This window comes from Leucoraja erinacea, chromosome 23, assembly GCF_028641065.1.
Source record: "Leucoraja erinacea ecotype New England chromosome 23, Leri_hhj_1, whole genome shotgun sequence".
NCBI lineage: Eukaryota > Metazoa > Chordata > Chondrichthyes > Rajiformes > Rajidae > Leucoraja > Leucoraja erinaceus.
This window is the reverse complement of record NC_073399.1, coordinates 17551376-17570521: the sequence shown is the minus strand read 5'-3', so window position 1 is coordinate 17570521 and position 19146 is coordinate 17551376. Positions and strand designations below refer to the sequence as shown.

The 19146-nt window shown below is 44.8% G+C and overlaps 1 protein-coding gene and 1 long non-coding RNA gene across 3 annotated transcripts in view; one reads left to right on the top strand and one right to left on the bottom strand.

The window, feature by feature from the left end:
* bahcc1b (BAH domain and coiled-coil containing 1b) overlaps positions 1-19146 on the top strand; it is a 275740-nt gene that overhangs the window by 18931 nt on the left and 237663 nt on the right.
* LOC129708309 (uncharacterized) lies at positions 1019-18375 on the bottom strand. 2 transcript variants are annotated; one of them, XR_008725326.1, is made up of 4 exons: positions 17823-18375; positions 9420-9491; positions 2602-2786; positions 1019-1453 (listed from the first exon to the last, which is right to left on the bottom strand). It is a non-coding gene; the product is annotated as an uncharacterized LOC129708309 (long non-coding RNA). The 2 variants fall into 2 exon arrangements; XR_008725325.1 differs by lacking the exon at positions 17823-18375 and having other exon boundaries at positions 9420-15719.

Sequence of the window (19146 nt, the reverse complement as noted above, 5' to 3'; positions counted from 1 at the left end):
CAGAGAGGAGAATTGAAATTTGTATTTGAGTTTATACACTGTATGTTGAACGCTGTGAAAGAGGATTCATTATTCATGGGTTAAAATATGAAAATATGGCCTGTGGGCTTTGACTAGTTTGGATCTGAACTACAAAATAGCAAATTTTCTGCCTGTTTCTGCTGGTGAGCACACAGGTCAAAATGCAGCTCTCAAGGCAATTCTGCTTCACTGTTGCACTAGGATGATGCCCAGACTAACTAGGAAAAAGAAATTGCTAATTTGTTGTTTCCTTTTGTGTTAAGATCACGCGCCCACTCTCACGCGCCCACTCTCACGCACCCACAAAGAAGTTACACCACACACACACACACACACACACACACACACACACACACACACACACACACACACACACGAGTTAGAAGTCTTGCATAAAACAAACAGAATATCAGTTGCGGCGGATGAGAAACTGGCACTGAATTGTGGACTGCTTGAGTTATGTGAGTGTTGGGAATGTGATTTGTGCCAGGAGTTTGAGTCAGATGCTCAGTGGAGGCAGGAGAGAGTGTGAGAGACTACAGATGAAATTTGTCTCAGGGCGAGAGCCAGGATCCTGGAATTAATTCACCAGAGTCAAAATCATTTGGGATGGAATGATAGAGCCATACTCATTCCTAAAATGAGCTGTGCTGTATTAACAAGGCTCTGCTAACCTAATCAAACCTGACATGGAAGAATAATCTATACTTGATTGGAGGATTTTTGATTGCATGAAGGTACATACATGCCTTTATTCTTGAAACAACTCTGTCTCTTTATCTAACGGCAGGAGGATGAATAGGGGTCGTTTTTTCCACAATAACCCTGAGAACATTTAGTCAAACAAATACAATGAATATGAGGGAGTACTAAAACACTAGTTATGTGTTGATTTTTTTTAGTGTGCTTTAACATTAGCAACAAAAATTCTAAACCATTCAATAGAGGCATACGCTATTTAATTTAAATTGTTTTGGAATTAGCAGAGAAATTTTACGGCTGCATTGCAACATGCTTGTCACAAATATAATTCAGGAAAAATCTGAATAAAAATTTCATATTTATTTTTAAAAAAGTATTTTTTTTAATCAATGAAGCAATCAAATAATATCAAGAAGTTTTGAATTAACAATATTCAAGAAAAATTTGAATAGAAACATTGCATATTTGTTTTTAAAATGTCCATTCTGTGGTCTGCATATAATGTGCCTCTTGTTGATCCTGCTGCTGTATAACTGACCATCAGTGCGCAGGCAGCAACTTCCCAGATTGACTTTCCTTGGAACTGCTTGCCTCCGCTCGGCGGCCTCCCCATCACAGCTTGGCTGGCTCCAGGAATGTTCTTGCGGGGAATTCTTCAGGGAGTTAATTTGTACCCTCCCACTCCCTGGCACAGGCCACATCATGCTGCACCACCCACAGCTGAGCAATCCTATACATGCAGAGGAAGCTGAGGTAAGGCACTGTAAACGCATGAAAGACATTGAATGGAACGAAAAGAAACCATTTGTCTCTAATTGTAAAAATATATATCTGAGACATTCCCATTTCAGTAATTCTACCAAATAATTAGATGTGAAAATGAAGTTCAACGTATTAGTCAAATCTGGGGTTTGGCCGAATTGAGGACAGAAAGATCCATGAAGACTAATTGGTGGGTTTGAGGGAAATCAGTCGACCTAGATATTCTTTTGCATTTTGAAACGTGGGTAAGTTTAAACCATCTCCTGCCATTGTACTCCCTCATAATCTCCACGAAGCATCCTTCTACCAGCCACAGAATTCTTGAGGCAACATAGGGATCCTCAAAATTATGGTGTGGACAGCTCACGCCATTCATTATTTCCCTGAACATTCTCTTTGTACTTTTTTAAAACCACAGCACTGCCCTTGCTGAAAAGCATTTGAAACTAATCAAAGTTCTGCCCTCATCGCAATTAATGGCGATGGAGATTTTCCTGCCTTTTGAGACAGTTTCCATTCTGCTGCCATTTAGACGGAAAAATAATAGCACTGTTGGCCTGGCAGTAGAGTGATTTATTAATTTTAAATGTATTCTCTGATTGAATTTAAATGGCATACTAATGTGTTTGCTGATCAGGACTTTTAGAAAGACAGATTCTTAAACCAACGCGCGGCCATGCCAGGAAAACAGTTAGCTTTTATGTATTTTCTCAACTGTGTTTCCTTTATCAACATTTATTGGCGGTAATTTGCTATTTTGTAAATCAACTAAAAGGTCCACAGACATAAATATATCTGAAATAGTTCATAATAGTGTATCCACGTGTGTACATCTGTTTAATCTATGGCAGACAGAACCGCACATCAGGGCTGCAGTTTTAAATGAACTTAGTAGGAATCTGCTACGGAGTAATGACAGGCGTGTGATCAGTGGCTGCATGGCTTCATGTTTTCACCAGGAAACTTAGGTTGCCTACGATTTTACTTTAGAGATAGAGCGCAGAAACAGGGTCGGCCTGCACCGAGCCTGCAGCGACCAGCGATTACCCCGTACACTAACACTATCTTGCATACAAAGGACACTTTTACAACATTGAAGCCAAATCACCTACAAACCTGTGCGTCCTTGGGGTGTGGGAGGAAACTCCACGGAGCATGTTGCCTGCATCTTGCCATTGCTGTAGGTGAATCTGGCCCACACACATTCCCACTTTCCAGCTTTTTGTAAACATCATCATTCCATTGTCAGTGACCACTGTGTTACTCTGACAATTTATTGGTATCGGGTGATGAAATCTTCACTGAAAGATTAAAATTTGTTAAATACTCACTGCATGTTTACTGCAAATTGTGCTGTACTCTAACAGGTTACGCAAGTTCAATATATTTAGGCCGTGAATTTGCATTCGTTCGTCATATTACATCAAGTTATGGTTCTCTGAGAAAGCAGCAATTGATAGAGCTCTGTGGTCCCTGCACACAAATGCAAACATGTGGTATGGAATGGAGACTGCTACATTCTGCTGAATGGACTTGGGGTCATTGGCCTAAATCCAAACATTGACTGGTTGATTATGCCTCGCTCCCATCGCGCTCCTACCATTGGGAAGAAGTTACACGGGCCTGAGAACCACCTGGTTCAAGAACAGCTTGGCGCAGTGGTAGAGTTACTGCCTTACAGCACCAGAGACCCAGGTTCGATCCTGACCACGGGCACTGACTGTACGGAATTTGTACGTTCTCCCTGTGTCCTGCAAGGGTTTTCCCCGGGTGCTCTGGTTTCCTCCCATACTCCAAAGACAGGGGTATTTGTAGGCTAATTGGCTTCGGTAAAGATTGTTAATTGTCCCTAGTGTTTAAGGCAGAGCTAGTGTACAGGAATCACTGGTCAGCGCAGACTCAGTGGGCCAAAAGATCCGTATCCACACTGTACCTCTGAAGTCAAACTAAACTAATACTTCACGACAAACATCGGGCTCTTGAACACCACTGTAATTATGAACGTCTATGGACCTTCGATGATTATCAAAACATACAGCAGGACCTTGATCATCTGGGCAAGTGGGCTGAGGAATGGTTAATGTTTTTAAAGCAGAAATGTGCAAGGTGTTGCAGTTTGGGAAGTCAAACCAGCGCAGGACCTTCATAGTGAATGGTAGGGCCCTTTGGAGTTTTGTAGAGCAGAGAAGATCTAGGAGTGCGGGTAAATAGGGCCTGTTTCTCTGCTGTTCTATGACTGTGTATTTGGTTGCACTATGGACTTGTTTTTTTATGCACTAGTATTAGTTATTAATTTATAGATTTTTTTTTCCTCGGATTATATTATTTATCTGCGTGTATTACATTTTTGGTCTTGTTCAGCTGCTGCAAATATGGATTTCATTACTCCACTGTGGGTACATACGGCAATTCTACTGGAAACTCTTGACCTGACTCTTGACTCTCTTCAAATGGGCAGGAGGTTCGAATTTCAAGTAATCCCTGCATTCCCTCTATCCCCGTCCTTATATCACCCACATCGGCCTGCTAGTCTCACTGTTCGCATCCCTTCGTTATCACCTCTTCTGCAGCCAACAATGGACCATTGTGGGCTCCACCCTTCCTTGGTCACCGGTGCCGCCTCTGGTTTGTTCTGATCCTTTTTATACGTTTAATTGACCACTCCCCTGACTCTGTCTCAGGAACGGTCTTGACCAGAAACGGCACCTATTTTTCTCCAGAGGTGCTGACTGACCCACTGAGTTACTCCAGTGTTTTGTGTCTATTTCAGGAGAAACAGGAATTGGGTGCTGTTGTACAAAATGTCTGGTTTGTAGGGGGGGGGGGGGGGGGGGGGGGGGGGGATTTATAGGACACTCTGAAGCGTTCCTGATTGTGCTTGATCTCAGGTTTATGCTGAAATGAGCTCATTCGCATTCTGTTGGCATGTTCGTGACAATGAATCTTATAGAATTTACGAATGCAAGTAGTGGTTGTCATCCATACAAATAGCATGTCAAATGATCCCATTCCCACCAGCTAGACTGGGAGTCAAGGTGCCATTCATTGTAAATAGGAGCTCAGTAGATGAAAGTGATTCTTAAAGAAAAGGAAGACCTGAGTGACATTTTAAATATAGACCCGTCAGGTTTATCCATCTTTGACATGAGCCTCCTGATCTAGTTGCTTATCTCCCGATTGCCGCGGCTTGCGCGAGTGCAACTTTTGTTACCGTGCTGTCAACTTCTCAAAACTTGGTTTGGCTGCCTGCAGGAGATGAGGTGTGAGCAATCAGATGTCAGTCTAAAGTAGCGAGCAGTTTGGGTGGGGCGTCCGAATGTCACAACCTTCGTCAAATGGGCAGCGCGGTGGCGCAGCACCGGAGACCCGGGTTCGATCCTGACTATGGAGTCTGTACAGAGTTTGTACTCCCTCCCCGTGACCGCGTGGGTTTTCCCCGAGAACTTCGGTTTCCCCCCCGCCACACTACAAAGCCGTACAGGTAAATTGGCTTGGTTTATGTGTAAATTATCCCCAGTGTGTGTAGGATAGTGTTAATGTGCGGGGGTTGCTGGTTGGCATGGACTCGATAGGCCAAAGGGCCTGTTTCCATGCTGTATCTCTAAACTAAACTATATATGCTTGTTGAATGCGAGCCCTTTGTGCTGATTTGGCCATATGCTTCAGATAGAGTTTTACCATTTTTGTTTTAGAGCCTGTTTCAGGAATCCTTGTTGCCCCATCTCTTATAGGAACCCTTGTCATTTCAATGCAGGCTCATTTCTTCCTTGCAGCTATTCATCTCCAGACCTCTATACTTTTTCTCTTTGTTCTTCTCTTGAGACAGAAGTGGACAGAAGGGGCGGCGCTCACCTTTCCCTCTCTTTGCCACTCTCCCTTTCCCCTACTCCACATGGGCTCTGAATCCTTTTTTCCCCCAATACCTCTTTTGCCTTTATTAGCATTTTGTTTCTTAACTGCTCTGTAGCAGAAGGATAGGAACAGGTGTTGAGATGAAGAACAGTTGTCACAGCAACTGAATGATAGGACAGATTTGGCAGGAGAGGAAGTGTATTATTTATGGCAGAATAGAAGCAGCAGAAATAGACAACAAAGTAAAACATTGTACATGGCTTTTGAAAAGATTCCAAGAGCAGATGAGGAACAATGGTGAAAGATGAAAGGGTAAAGTATTTGTAAATAATAAACACTAAGAGATGTTTTGGAGCTGCACGGTGGCCCAGCGGTAGAGTTGCTGCCTTACAGCACCAGAGACCTGGGTTTGATCCTGACCACGGGTGCTGTTTGTACAGACTTTTGCACGTTCTCCCATTGACCTTGTGGGTATTCTCCATGTGCTCTGGTTTCCACCCACACTCCAAAGACATCCAGGTATGTAGGTTAATTGGCTTCAATAAAAATTGTAAATTGTCTCTAGTGTGTAGGCTTTGGTAAGAAATGTAACTAGTCCCTATTGTGTGGGATAATGCTAGTGTGCAGGGATCGCTGGTGGGCCGAAGGACCTGTTTCCGCACTGTATCTCTAAACTAAACTGAGAAGTAATTGTTGAGCAGTGTTCCACGCATAAAGAATGGTTCATTTTTAAACCTTTAGAAATCAACTTCTAATAGTTATAATCCTAAAGACATACTTCCAGAACCAGCCAAGCTGTAAAGTTGCAACATTGCATATTGTATTCAATGTGATAAAGTGCCCAGCTATGTTCTGTTCCCAAATACAGACAAATCCAATCTAGCTAATTACCACCCTATCTCAGTCATCTGCAATGATGCAAGGTGTTATCAAGAGTGCGATCTACCTGTGCTTACTCCCCAATCACTTATGCCAAGTCAAGTTAATTGTCTTCTGCATAAGTACAGCAAGGTGTAGACACAATGACATTCTTGGTTGCAGCATCATGGGCACATAAACTCAGACAGCACAACAACACATACATACTATTTGTAAATTACACATAACTCTGCTGAGAGCAGGGAGGGACCGCCGAGAGCAACCTGGCGGGGGACGGCCAAGAACAAAGATGAAGCAAGCGGGCCTGTATGCATCAAGACATGGATATCATTCAAGCATGGGCCACTAAGTGGCAAGTAACATTTGCTCTACAAGCATGCTTCGTGAAGGCCAACAACGGCATCGAACCACTTCCACTTGACATTCAGTCATTGCACCCCCTCCCTTCAATATCCTTGGGGTCACCATTGTCCAGAAACACAACTGAACCAGGCACATAAATACAGTGGCTGCAACAGCAGATCAGAGGCTGGGTATAGTGTGCCAATTGACTCGCTCCCTGACACAGTGAGGTCCTGTCCATCATCCACAAGGCATCTCAGGAGTATGACGGAAGATTATTCACTTGCTCGAATAAATTCAGTGCCAACAACTGTCAAGAAATTTGCCGGCATCGTGGACAGAGCAGCCTGATTAATTGCCACCCCATCATCTCCCCTAAATATTAATTCCCTCACCATCAACCTTTAGAGCAGCACTGTTGCACCACAGGGTACAAAGTGCCCTGCAGCTATTTGCCCAGGCAGTGTGCAAATAGGCTAACATGTCCCGTCTACACTCGTCCCACCTGCCTGGGTTTGGCCCATATCCCTCTAATCCCTGTCCTATCCATGTACTTGTCTAAATGTTTCTTAAACGTTGTGATAGTACCTGCCTCAACTACCTCCCCCGGCACACATCCCATACACCTACCACCCTTTGTGTGACAAAGTTACCCCTCAGGTTCCTATCAAATCTTCCCCCCTCATCTTAAACCCATGTCCTCTGGTTCTCAATTCCCCTACTCTAGGCAAGAGACTCTGTGCGTGTACCCGATCTGTTCCTCTCATGATTTTGTACACGTTTCTCCGACAGCATCTCCCAAACCCAGTGGCTCGACCACCATAAAGACAAGGGCATCAGGTTCATGGGAACATGTGTAGGAAGGAACTGCAGTTGCAGGTTTACACCGAAGATAGACATGTAATGCTGGAGTAACTCAGCGGGTCAGGCAGCACCTCTGAAGAGAAAGAATGGGTGACGCCTCGGGTCGAGACCCTTCTTCGGGGTATGTGTGTGTGTGTGTGTGTGTGTGTGCGCAGTGTATCTGTGTATGCAGTGTATCACTGACTGTTCTTCAGGATCTCGACCTGAAAATAGCCCATTCCTTCCCTCCAGAGATACTGCCTGTCCCGCTGAGTTACACCAGCTTTTTGTGTCTAACATGGGAATGTGAGCACTGACAGGTTCCCTTCTGTGTTGTACTTTGCTGCTCGGTTATCTTCACTGAGTTTAACTCCTTAAAGGTTTATCTTACCCCCATATTCTAAATAGAAATTAGGGATGAGCAAAGAATGTTGGATTTCCTTCCATGAACTGATCTAAACATTAAATAGATTAATTAATGTTCTTAAACCAGGCACCCTCGCAGTTTAGCACCAGGCAAGCTCTGCCACTCTGTATCAGGAACACATTTATGTGCTTACTCCCTTATGTTCCTGTCGCCACATAGCCCCCAGGGTGTGTGTCGCCTGTATAAGTCTCCTCAGTCGCCCAAAGAATCGTCGCGTTTTTCTGGTCAAGGCTGGATTTTGAAATGTTCAAAACATTTTGGCGACAGTAGACTTGACGCCAAAGAACGTAGCCTGATGTAGGGGCTGTCGTAGGTTGGCACCAGGATGACGTAGGTTGTCGCAGGTGCTGACTTCGGTGAGTTCCATTGGCGACTACCTACATCAACCTACATCAACTGCGACAGGTAACGGCGACTGAATTGTCTTACCTTGTTGTAGCTTGTCGCGGGTGGACAGAGATTGTCGTCGGTGTGGTCGTAGGTGGACGTTCTAATTGGTCTCCATTTGTCGGCAGCTTGCCGTCGACTATGTGGTACGTTGTTGTAGACATTGTCATAGACTTTGTCGTAGGGGGGGTCCAGTCGCCGGATTTTCAGCGACCGGCTATGATTATGACAGTTGCCGGCAGTCACCGAAAAAAATCGCCGAAGTGGAACAGGCCCATACATCTCACTCACTCACTGCACACACACTTGCATCCATACACTGCACTCGCACACTGCACTCACCCCCCCCCATACACTGCACACCCACACGCTGATACACTGCACACACTGATATATACGCACGCACACACGCACTCGCACACTCTGATACACGGCACACACAATCACAATTTTACACTGCACACACTCAAGCATACATGGCACGCACGTGCTCGCACTGCACACATTGATACACAGTATACACATCACACACTGATACACGGTGCGCACATACATGCATACACTGTGCACACGCATACACTCAAGCATACATTGCACACACTGATGCACTGTACACACTGATTGTACACAGATACACTGCACATGCACTCATACACTGAACACACTCAAACATACATTACACGCACACATGCATCACACATGCTCACACCCATATGCTGCACACACACACTTGCACATCAACAGCAGACACACTCGCACTCTTACACCAGTCTCAGACTCAAGGTCCCACGTTACAGATACTAATTCTCTGACACCAGACACTCACACACTCACCCCAGGCATTCACCCCCACCCATACATCACCCATACACCAACATACTTACACCAGGCCTGCACTCACACTCCTGCACCAGACACCCTCGCTCTCCCACACCAGCAATACACTCACAGTCCCACACTCGCATTCCTGCACTGTGCTCCCACGCATATTCCCACAGTTGCTCTCACTCCAGACACATATTTGCACAAATACACACAGTTGGCTTCATGACCGTTTTCCCAAACCTCCGCCCACCCTGATTAGCTCTCACCGAATCCCACCTCTTGTCTGGCATCTCTCCAGACCTTCCCTTTCAACATTTTGCTGGCTCCACCAAGAGGAATCATATATTCAAATACCAACCCACTGAAATACTATACCAACCTGTGAAGATCATTAGTTAAGCCCAGCATTCCCTGAAGTCTCCAGCCACTGTTAAAATGACCCAAAGTTTTCCTGCAATGTAATAAATAAATGTTTGGCTCGATCTATGCACCATCGTTAAAAATCATACAACTCACAGTGCCTGTCTCCGCAGAGGCTAAATGGTTTTAAACACTGTGGGAACAGGGCTTCCTGAGACATCTCACTGCTCTTAAGAATCTGGAATCACTCTGTCTGAACCGTGAATGTTCCCATTAGAATAGCTGCAAGTCTTGGACATTATCATGGAAAAAAAAAAGCACAGCCCTATGGGTTTAGACATTTCTACAATAGAAAATACTCTCAGCCCTGGAGTAGGATTCCCCTACTGAATGGCGTTGAAGACACCTTGAGAAAATAGCCACAAAAAGCTGGAGCCACTCAGCGGGACAGGCAGCCTCTGTGGAGAAAAGGGCCAGGTGACATTTCGGGTCAAAACACTTCTTCAGACTGAGAGTCGGGGGAAAGGGAAAGGAGAGATACAGAAGATACATCTTCCAGTTTTCCACAATCACCTCGCCATGTTCTCCAGAGATGCTCCCTGACCCATTGAGTTACCCCAGCACTTTGCATCTTTTTTTGTTCACCAGCACCTACAGTTCCTCGTGTCTCCAATAGTTTAGTTTAGTTGAGAGATATAGCATGGAAACAGGCCCTTCCGCCCCACCAAATCCAGGCTGACCATCGATCACCAGTTTGCACAGGTTCTATAATTATCCCACTTTCTCACCCACATTAAGTGCAATTTTGCAAGAGGCCAATTAACCTACAAACCCGCACGTCTTTGGGATGTGGGGGGAAACCGGGGAAAACCCACGCGGTCACAGGGAGAACAGAGAAACTCCACACACATTGTGACTGTATCATTCTGACTGACAGTTTGAATCTTTATCGGCATTTGCATGAAGAATTGGGAGTCGGCAGTAGGGAGTAACATTTCAATCTGAATCTTTAGCTCACATTCCCTGTACAACCATCTCCCTGCCATTTCAGTTCTCGCCAACTCCTTGTGCTGTTTTTCTCCCACCTCTAACCCGTCAGATATCCTTCTCTGCTTGATTCTCTTCATACTTTTATACCATGTTATTTTGTTTAGTTAGTTTGGATGTTAAATCTGAGGCCCGGTGGATCAGCTGTAGAGGCCCAGGATTAGTTTTAGTTAAGTATAGTTTATTGTCACGTGTACCAAGTTGCAGTGAAAAGCTTTCTTATTGCAGGTGATCCAGTCAGAGGGAATAATACACATGATCACAATCAAGCCATTCAAAGTGTAAATAATTTGGTGTACATATAGCTGCTGGTGTACATGTGGTGTACATATAGCTGCTAAATTTGTATAAGATAATTATAAGCAGTTGAATTAGGGGTGGGAATTAATAAGCTTTGGCTTCTTCCTGCTCCTTTTCGGACACATACGATTTAATTTATTTATAGATATTGTTTATGACACTTTATAAATATTCTTGTTTTGTTTTTTTGTATGTTGTTTCACACTTGCTTTTTATTCTTTAATTCTGTTTGAAATAAAGAATCAAATAAATAAATAAATAGATAAAGTGTGCAGATATAGAATAAAGGGAATAACATTTAATGCAAGATAAAGTCCGATGAAAGATAGTCCAAGAGTCTCAAATGAGGAAGATGGTAGTGCAGGACTGCTCTCTAGTTGGTGAGAGGATGGTTCAGTTGCTTGATAACAGCTGGGAAGAAACTGTCCCTGAATCTGGGGGTGTGCGTTCCCTGCATCATACACACACCAGGGACAATTTACAATTTGACCTAGCTAATTACCCTACAAGCCTGTATATCTTTGGAGTGTAGGTGGAAATCGGAGGTCCTGGAGAAAACCCAAGAGGTCACGGGGAGAACATACAAACCCCGTACAGACAGCACCCGCAGTCAGGATGGAAGGCGAGTCACTGGCGCTGTAAGGCAGCAAACCTACTGCTGCGCCCACTGATATTAGAGAGGAAGAATGCAAAGTTATAACAGTTGAAATACATAAACAAACCTTCGTGGTCACACATGGCAAATGAAAGATGGAATAGTGTGTGTGTGTGTGTGTGTGTGTGTGCTTCTGAAACCATTGAAGCAGAAAGCATACATCACTATAATGTGTGTTTAATACTTGGACTTCTAATCACGTTTCTGCAATGTCCACGGGTCTGAGTAAAACGTTACTCAGGCAGTACATTCCCTCTACTCTTGTCTAAATCGATCAACTTAAAGGGTAGTACGGGAACTACTTTACTCAAAGCTCATGAGAACTTGGAAGTGTGCCCAGAAAATGACGCTATTTGAACACCTAGTTTCAACTGGCAGTCATGGCCACACTGGCAGATCCCACATGGCCTGAAATTGCTTGGAGTGGGACACTTTCTTTACTGTATGTGGGCACCACCTCCACAAAATACCAAAGTACTGTCGCTTGTGTCAGCAGGTTAAAGTATGGCTTCCAGACCAAGGGGGAGACTGGAGGAAGGGATCTAGTGAGGGATGGGTGTCCTACATCAGGAGAAGGAAGGATACCACCAACTTGCTGCACTCACACCAGTGTGTAGGAAAGAATGGCAGATGCTGGTTTATACTGAAGCCAGACACGGACAGCTGGAGTAACTCAACTGGTCAGGCAGCATCTCTGGGGAAAAAGAATAGATGATATCACATTAGGCTTTATTTAACCCACGGCACTTCCTTATTGTTTATAGATGCAGCACGGATAAAGGACCTTCTGCCCACTGAGTCCATACTGACCATCAATCACCTATTCACATTACTTCTCTGTTATTCCACTTTCTCACATTAGGGACTTTTTTTTTCAGATTGATTAGTAGGACTGGATGTTACAATCCCTAATATTCGCTACAATTGACATTCTTGGTATGACCACTAGGTGAATTTGCTGACAATCAGACACATCTTCAGTTGTGTACCTCAACGTCACTGGGTGTTTCGGCCTTTTATCACGACACCCCCTCAGTCGAGGCAGGCCCACTGCAGGTTGATCCGACCTGGGTGTGTGTGTTATTGTTAGCCTCTAGATGGTCACGTGGCAGCCCAGACAGCATCTTTGCTCTTCAGCCACAGCCAGTGACTGCTCCATTCGGCGGCATTGGCAAGTTATTTTATTGCCCTCCTTTGTGCCTGCCCTTTGACTCCTACTTCCCTCAGGAGCCTTGCGGTGGAACTGGCTACAAAGCCCCTGCACCCCACCTCTACTGGACACACCCTCACACTCCAACCTCTCTCCTCTGAGTATAATTAATCTACAAACCGCATCTCTTTGGGATGTGGGAGAAAACCAGAGTATCCGGAAGAACCTCACGAGGTTGCAAGGAGAGCATGCAAACTCTACACAGACAGCACCTGAGGTCAGGATTAAACCCGTCACTGGCACTGAGGCAGCAGCTGTGCCACTGCCGCCCATGTGTTATTATTCCAACCACACACACACACACACACACACACACACACACACACACACACACACACACACACACACACACACACACACACACAGCTCGCCCTCACCATTACTCTCTTGCCTACATCTGCTTTCATCCATTTGTTTACTTCAGTGAAAGTCATTTCAAGTTCTTAAAACACTATGATGCATCAGGAATCTCTATTCCCATAATGTTTGGTACCATTAGTTGCCACTACCCATGCTTTTATTACAACATATAGGCCATAGACTGAGTTATTATTAATTATTAATTTCATATTTTACATTAGCGAGTGAACATTGCCCAGCCTTGGTTGTGTTAACCAATGTGTCATTCAAGGGAATATTAGACACAAAAAGCTTGAAAACAAAATCCTTTTTTTTGTGATATTTTGCTTTGGACTATAATTTTACACATCTCGATATAGAAAATCAGGCTATCTGGTATCTCGCAGTTCTAAATATTTTATACTTTTTCATCCTTTTTTTTGTCCACCATTTCAATTTTTCAATTTCCATCTCTTCCTGTCAGACCATCAACATCTCCTCTGTTCGATTTCTAACTTTTCTCACACAAACGTGCACGCTCACTCACTCATTTTCCCCCTCGAGTTATTGATCAATTTACCAAAAATTCCTCCGGTAAAATTTACCTGATGGACATAAGTATCTCCAATCAGCAGATCAATTAAAATTCAGGCAACTGCCAACAGTTTTGTTTTGTAATGCTGTAGATTAAATAGGTTCAGCACAAAACTCATGAGCAACAAAAGATAGACACACAAAGCTGGAGTAACTCAGTGGGTCAGCCAGCATCTCTGGATAAAAGGAATAGGTGACGTTTCTGGTCAAGATCCTTCTTCCCCAACCCGAAACATCACTTATTCCTTTTCTCCAGAGATGCTGATTGACCCACTGAGTTACTCCAGCGTTTTGTGTCTATCTTCGGTTTAAACTAGCATCTGCAGTTCCTTCCTTCACAAGAGCAACTGGTGGTTTACAAAACCTCCGCTGTAACTCAACTGTGGCCTGTAACTCAAACTGCAGGCTGGAGTTGTGCATTACAAAATGGCGTGACCACCTTTTCCTCCCACAATACATTGCATATAGAACTGCATTATCTGCACAACTCATTTTTCATATCGTATGTTTCTGTGTATTTTTATGGATCGCAGAACGAAGGAATTGGAAGGTTAAAAGCAATTCTCAGAAACTGGTGAATGAATCGGTATTTGGGCATGAAATTCTCAACCCAAGAAAAACCTGACTTCAATTTTGTAATTGAACACGCATACTGTAATAATGTGAAGAATCCAATATTCATGTTTTTAAAAACCTGATCTATTCTTTGCGGTACACATTTGAAGAAGTATGTATATTTAAGATGACAGCTTTCTTTCCTAGGCTGCCAGTGCAGCCCAAGTAAATCTCCACCTCCCCCAACAAAAACTAGGCGATCATAAAGAGAGATATTGTCTTGTATCCTGGACACACTAACAGAATATCTCCAGATTGGCGACGACTTGTGGTGATATTTCCAATTCTTCCTTTGTTTTCATTCTTTCTGCACATAGTTTCTGGTTTCGTCCACATAACTTGTTTCTCCCACGGGGCAGCAGAGTGGCGCAGCAGTAGAGTTGCTTCCTTACAGCCCCAGTAGATCCTGGTTCGATCTTGACCATGGGTGCTGCCCGTACGGAGTTTGTACTTTCTCCCCGTACCTGTGCGTGTTTTCTCCGAAATCTTTGGTTTCCTCCCACACTCCAAAGACAAACAGGTTTGTAGATTAATTGGCTTAGTATAAGTGTAAATTGTCCCTAGTGTGTGTGGGATAGTGTTAATGTGCAGGGATCGCTGCTCGGTGCGGACTCCATGGGTCGAAGGGACTCTCTACACTAAACTAAAGTTTCTTGTTTCTTCCACACATTGGGAGCTTCTCGGTAGAACAAACAAACGGGAATCTGGACTTTGAACTCGACAAAATGGCGCCACATATGCCACTGGCGTTATATGCAAAATGAATTTCATTACGCAATGTTTGATTGCATATGTGCCAATAATTATCCATTAAACCATTGAACCATAGGCCAGGGATATCTGATTATTCTCACACCTTTTGGTGAAAGTTGCAATGTGTTTTGTGCATGGCACAATTTACTGCAGAGCTAGACTTTCTTTTACTAGGCTCCTCATAAATTCCTTTCTGGCAGAGGCTGGTCCTTGATATAAAATTAATGATTTTAGTCAAGAACTTTCAGCTTGTCTGCAATCTGCTTCAACCCTACAACCTTATGAGAACTCTGCTCAAATAATTCCACTCTCTACAAATTTGATTTTAAATTTAAATTCTACCACATGTGTCTTTCAGTTACAATAGTCCAAACCTCTGATGTTGCCAGCTTAAACATCTTCCTGTCTCTGCCCCCATTTGAAGATGCTCTGAAAAACGTACCTCTCTGTTCAAATGCAACTCTGTTCTCAATAAAACTGTGCGTGAACACTGCCCAGTCCATCACAGATTCTAACCTCCCCACCAGCGAAGGGATCCACAGGAATTGCTGTCTTAAAGAGGCAGTTGGCAACATCAGAGACACACATCCACAGCACCCACAGTCAGGATCGAACCCGGGTCCCTGGCGTTGTAAGGCAGCAGCTCGCCACTGTGCCACCACAGTTAAAATGTGAAGTGGAACATTTTTTACCTGACTGACACTAGGCCACAGTCTGTTCCATTCAAATATCTAAAAGAAATATCTTAAAAGAAAAAGAAAATGACAAACGTTTCAGAAAGATTATAACCAAAAAGGTTGATAAGGGCGGAGCTAGAGGACATAGGTTTAAGGTGAGGGGAAAGATTAAATCGGAGGGGCAACTTTTTTACACAAAAGGTGATGGGTGTATGGAATGAACTGCCAGAGGAGGTAGTTGAGGCAGAAACTATAACAGCATTTACAAGACATTTGGACAGGTGCATGGATAGGAAAGGTTTAGGGGGAGAGGGGGGGTATGGGGGTATGGGCCAAATGCAGGCAGGTTGAGCACCTTGGTCGGCATGGGCAAACTGGGTTGAAACTCTGTGCTGTATGACCCTGTTTATTCCCCCTCATTAAGCAAATCTATTAATTCATTCTGACCCTTTAACCCAGGCAAATATACTGTGGTGGCATCCGGATTAAATGCTGGGTTTGATCGTACTTGATATCTAGTGGAGTGGGATTGTGTACAACTTTCTGGTGTTACTGGAGAATCATAATGATCACTTGATCAAAGATAGACACAAAGTGCTGGAGGCACTCAGTGGGACAGGCAGCATCTCTGGCGAGAAGGAATGGGTCAGCATCAGCAATTCCTTCATGCATCGTACTTATTTGATCAATTCTGTTTTTGCATTTAGTGTTTGTAAGTTATTAGTTACAGGGTCCAGCGCCCTGTATTTTAAATAATTTCTTAAACAATTTGCTTTGCGTGGGAATCAGACCACTCGTCTGGCAAGGATTCATCTTTTGTACGTCTCACAACTTATGTGTGAGACTTGAATAGTGGTCTGTTCTGGAACTACACACACACACACACTCGGGGAAACCAACTTCCTGTGTTTTGTAAAGTTAGAAATTCTTTCACTGAAATGTCATTGGTTTCGGTGACAGTTAAAGCAAACAACATTCCCTGAGTTTTACACATAGTGAGAAGTACTTTCCACAGTGGCAAATACTTCCCAGATTAACAGTTTAGTTTAGAAATACTGCATGGAAACAGGCCCTTCGGCCCACTGGGTCTGTGCTGACCAGCGATCTCCGAACACTAGCATTATCATACACACTTGGGACAATTTACGAATTTACCAAAGCCAATTAACTTACAAACGTGTACGTCTTTGCATTGTGGAAGGAAAACCATGCGGTCTCGGGGAGAACAGACAAACTCTGTATAGACAGCACCCGTGGCCGGGGTCGATCCCGGATCTCTGGCGCTGTAAGGCAGCATCTCTACCGCTGCGCCACCGTGCTGCTCGGTGGCCCAGTCTGAGTGCTGAGATCTCCACAATGAGGCGCGGGGGGGGGGGGGGGGGGAAGACAGTCAACAAATGCCATCGTACATGATAGGACTCTGTTCACTGGTTGCTGATAGAGGGGACATTGCGGGATAATAGATATGACGACATGGACAAACGTTTTGGGAATGGGAAAAATAATCGTCTTTGAGGTCACCAGCAGTAAGTGCTTGTGTAAATATCAACTACCTATTGCATGCAACTCCTCACATTTGATTCCAGTGAAACTGTTGTACTAAATATAGTGCCCTTCATTCTTTACCGGTATACTGTAGATGGCTCGATTGGAATCGTGTGTAGTATTTACTTTGACTGGGTAGCACTCCAACAAAAGTTTCTCACTGTACCTCAGTACACTTGGCAATAATAAACTAAACTGGTGGGTTGAATGTGCGGATGTAGAATGATAAATGGAATTTCATCGTAGCGCCTGGCCAAGGAATCATTGCAGTGAAAATCAAGCAGAATGTAGAATACCTTCCTCTACACTTCCTCCACCCCATTGTGAACATTGCACTTTACCTACAGTACTAATGTGCTACAATACTGAGAATGATATTCTGCACTCTGAGTCTTTGCCTTTGCTCTCTCTAATGTACTTGAGTTGGATTTGATTGTGTTTATGTTTTAGATTATCTGATCTGATTCATAGCATGCAAAACAAAGCCTTTCACTGCACCGATGATAGACACAAAAAGTTGCTGGAGTAACTTAGCGGGTCTGGGGTAACGGAATAGGTGACGTTTCAGGACAAGACCTTCTTCTGTGTATCTGCGGTTTAAACCAGCACCTGCAGTTCCTTCCTTCACCTCTCACTGTACCTTAGACAATAATGAAATTAAACCTGAAACCAAACACTCTCTCTCACCTGTTCAGCGGTTGCGTCCAAAGACAAATGTCTTCTCCTGGATGCCTCGTGCAACACAAGATTTTTTTTTCCCCAAGAGAATACAAATCACATCAGACGAAATCGAATGTAGCAGCAGTGAGATGGTTAACAGCGGAGGCTGGTTAGGGAGCTCTGCTTTCCAGCTTTATAATGCTGAGTCATGTGCTGCCTCCAAGAGCTGTCAGGAGCTGGCACGAGAAAGAAAGAGTTGGCCTTCAAATTGTAGCCTGAAGACAGCGCGGCCAGGTGTGGAGACTGCTGTGTCTGTAGGTGTAGGAATGTAAACCACATCCGGTAGAATCATCTCGTTGCTATTCGGCAGGCACTAGGCCTGATGTGGGCGGTAGTTGGCAGTGCATCCTCTAAACTCAGATCACTTCCGAACTTCCATAGTGAATTATTCTCAGACTCTTAAAGCTGCATGGGTCCAGAGGAAGTTATTAGCATTGACTGCGACTGCTGTGAGCTGTATTAACCCTTTAAAGCCCACAATGGCAATTAGTTTATTTTAGTTTAGAGATACAGTGCGGAAGTTGGCCCCCTGAGTCCGCATCAACCAGCTATCACCCTGTACACTCACAATATCCTACACGGGGTGGAAATCCTGGGGGGGCCAGGGGCATGCCCACCCCCCCCCCCCCCCCGTTTTGAGAGGTGGGGGTCGATCCCCTTCCATTTTTTGTAATCCGGATTTTAAAACCTGATAAAATCTCCGCTTTCCGCGTGACAGTAGGGGTGGGACTGCTGATGGAGGGCGCCGATTCGACGAGAGAGACGTCGGTCAGCAGGCAATGGGGGCGGGACAGCGCGATCATTGGAGAAGGGAGGTGTCGGTCAGAGGCGGAAGTAGGGGGGTCGGTGAGGATAGAGCGCAGTGATTGGAGGAGGGAGACGTGCCAAACACTCTCGGCCGCCCTGGGCATAGACCTGTGCCTCATCAGCAGCCAGGATCGATCCCAGCTCTCCGGCGCTGCAATCGCTGCCGAACCGCCACTGGACCATCCCCGTCCGCACCTGGGTGCCCCCCCCCCCCCCCCCCCCCCCCCCCCCCACCACGCCTGGTGGTGGCCAGAGACATCGGGAGTCAGATGTGCACGGTGCCCCCAGGCCCACAGCCAGCGCAGTGCTAAACCCAGCTCAACTCTGCCTGTCCCACCAGGTTAACCTACAGCCCTTCGTGGACTTATGGGAAATATGGCCCAGGTTTACAGCCAGTGTGGAGAAGCAGCGCTAGCTCCACGACTCCAGGCTGGTGTCCTGTCAGTCCAGGCAGGGCTGTAGGTTAACCTGGCGAGACAGGCAG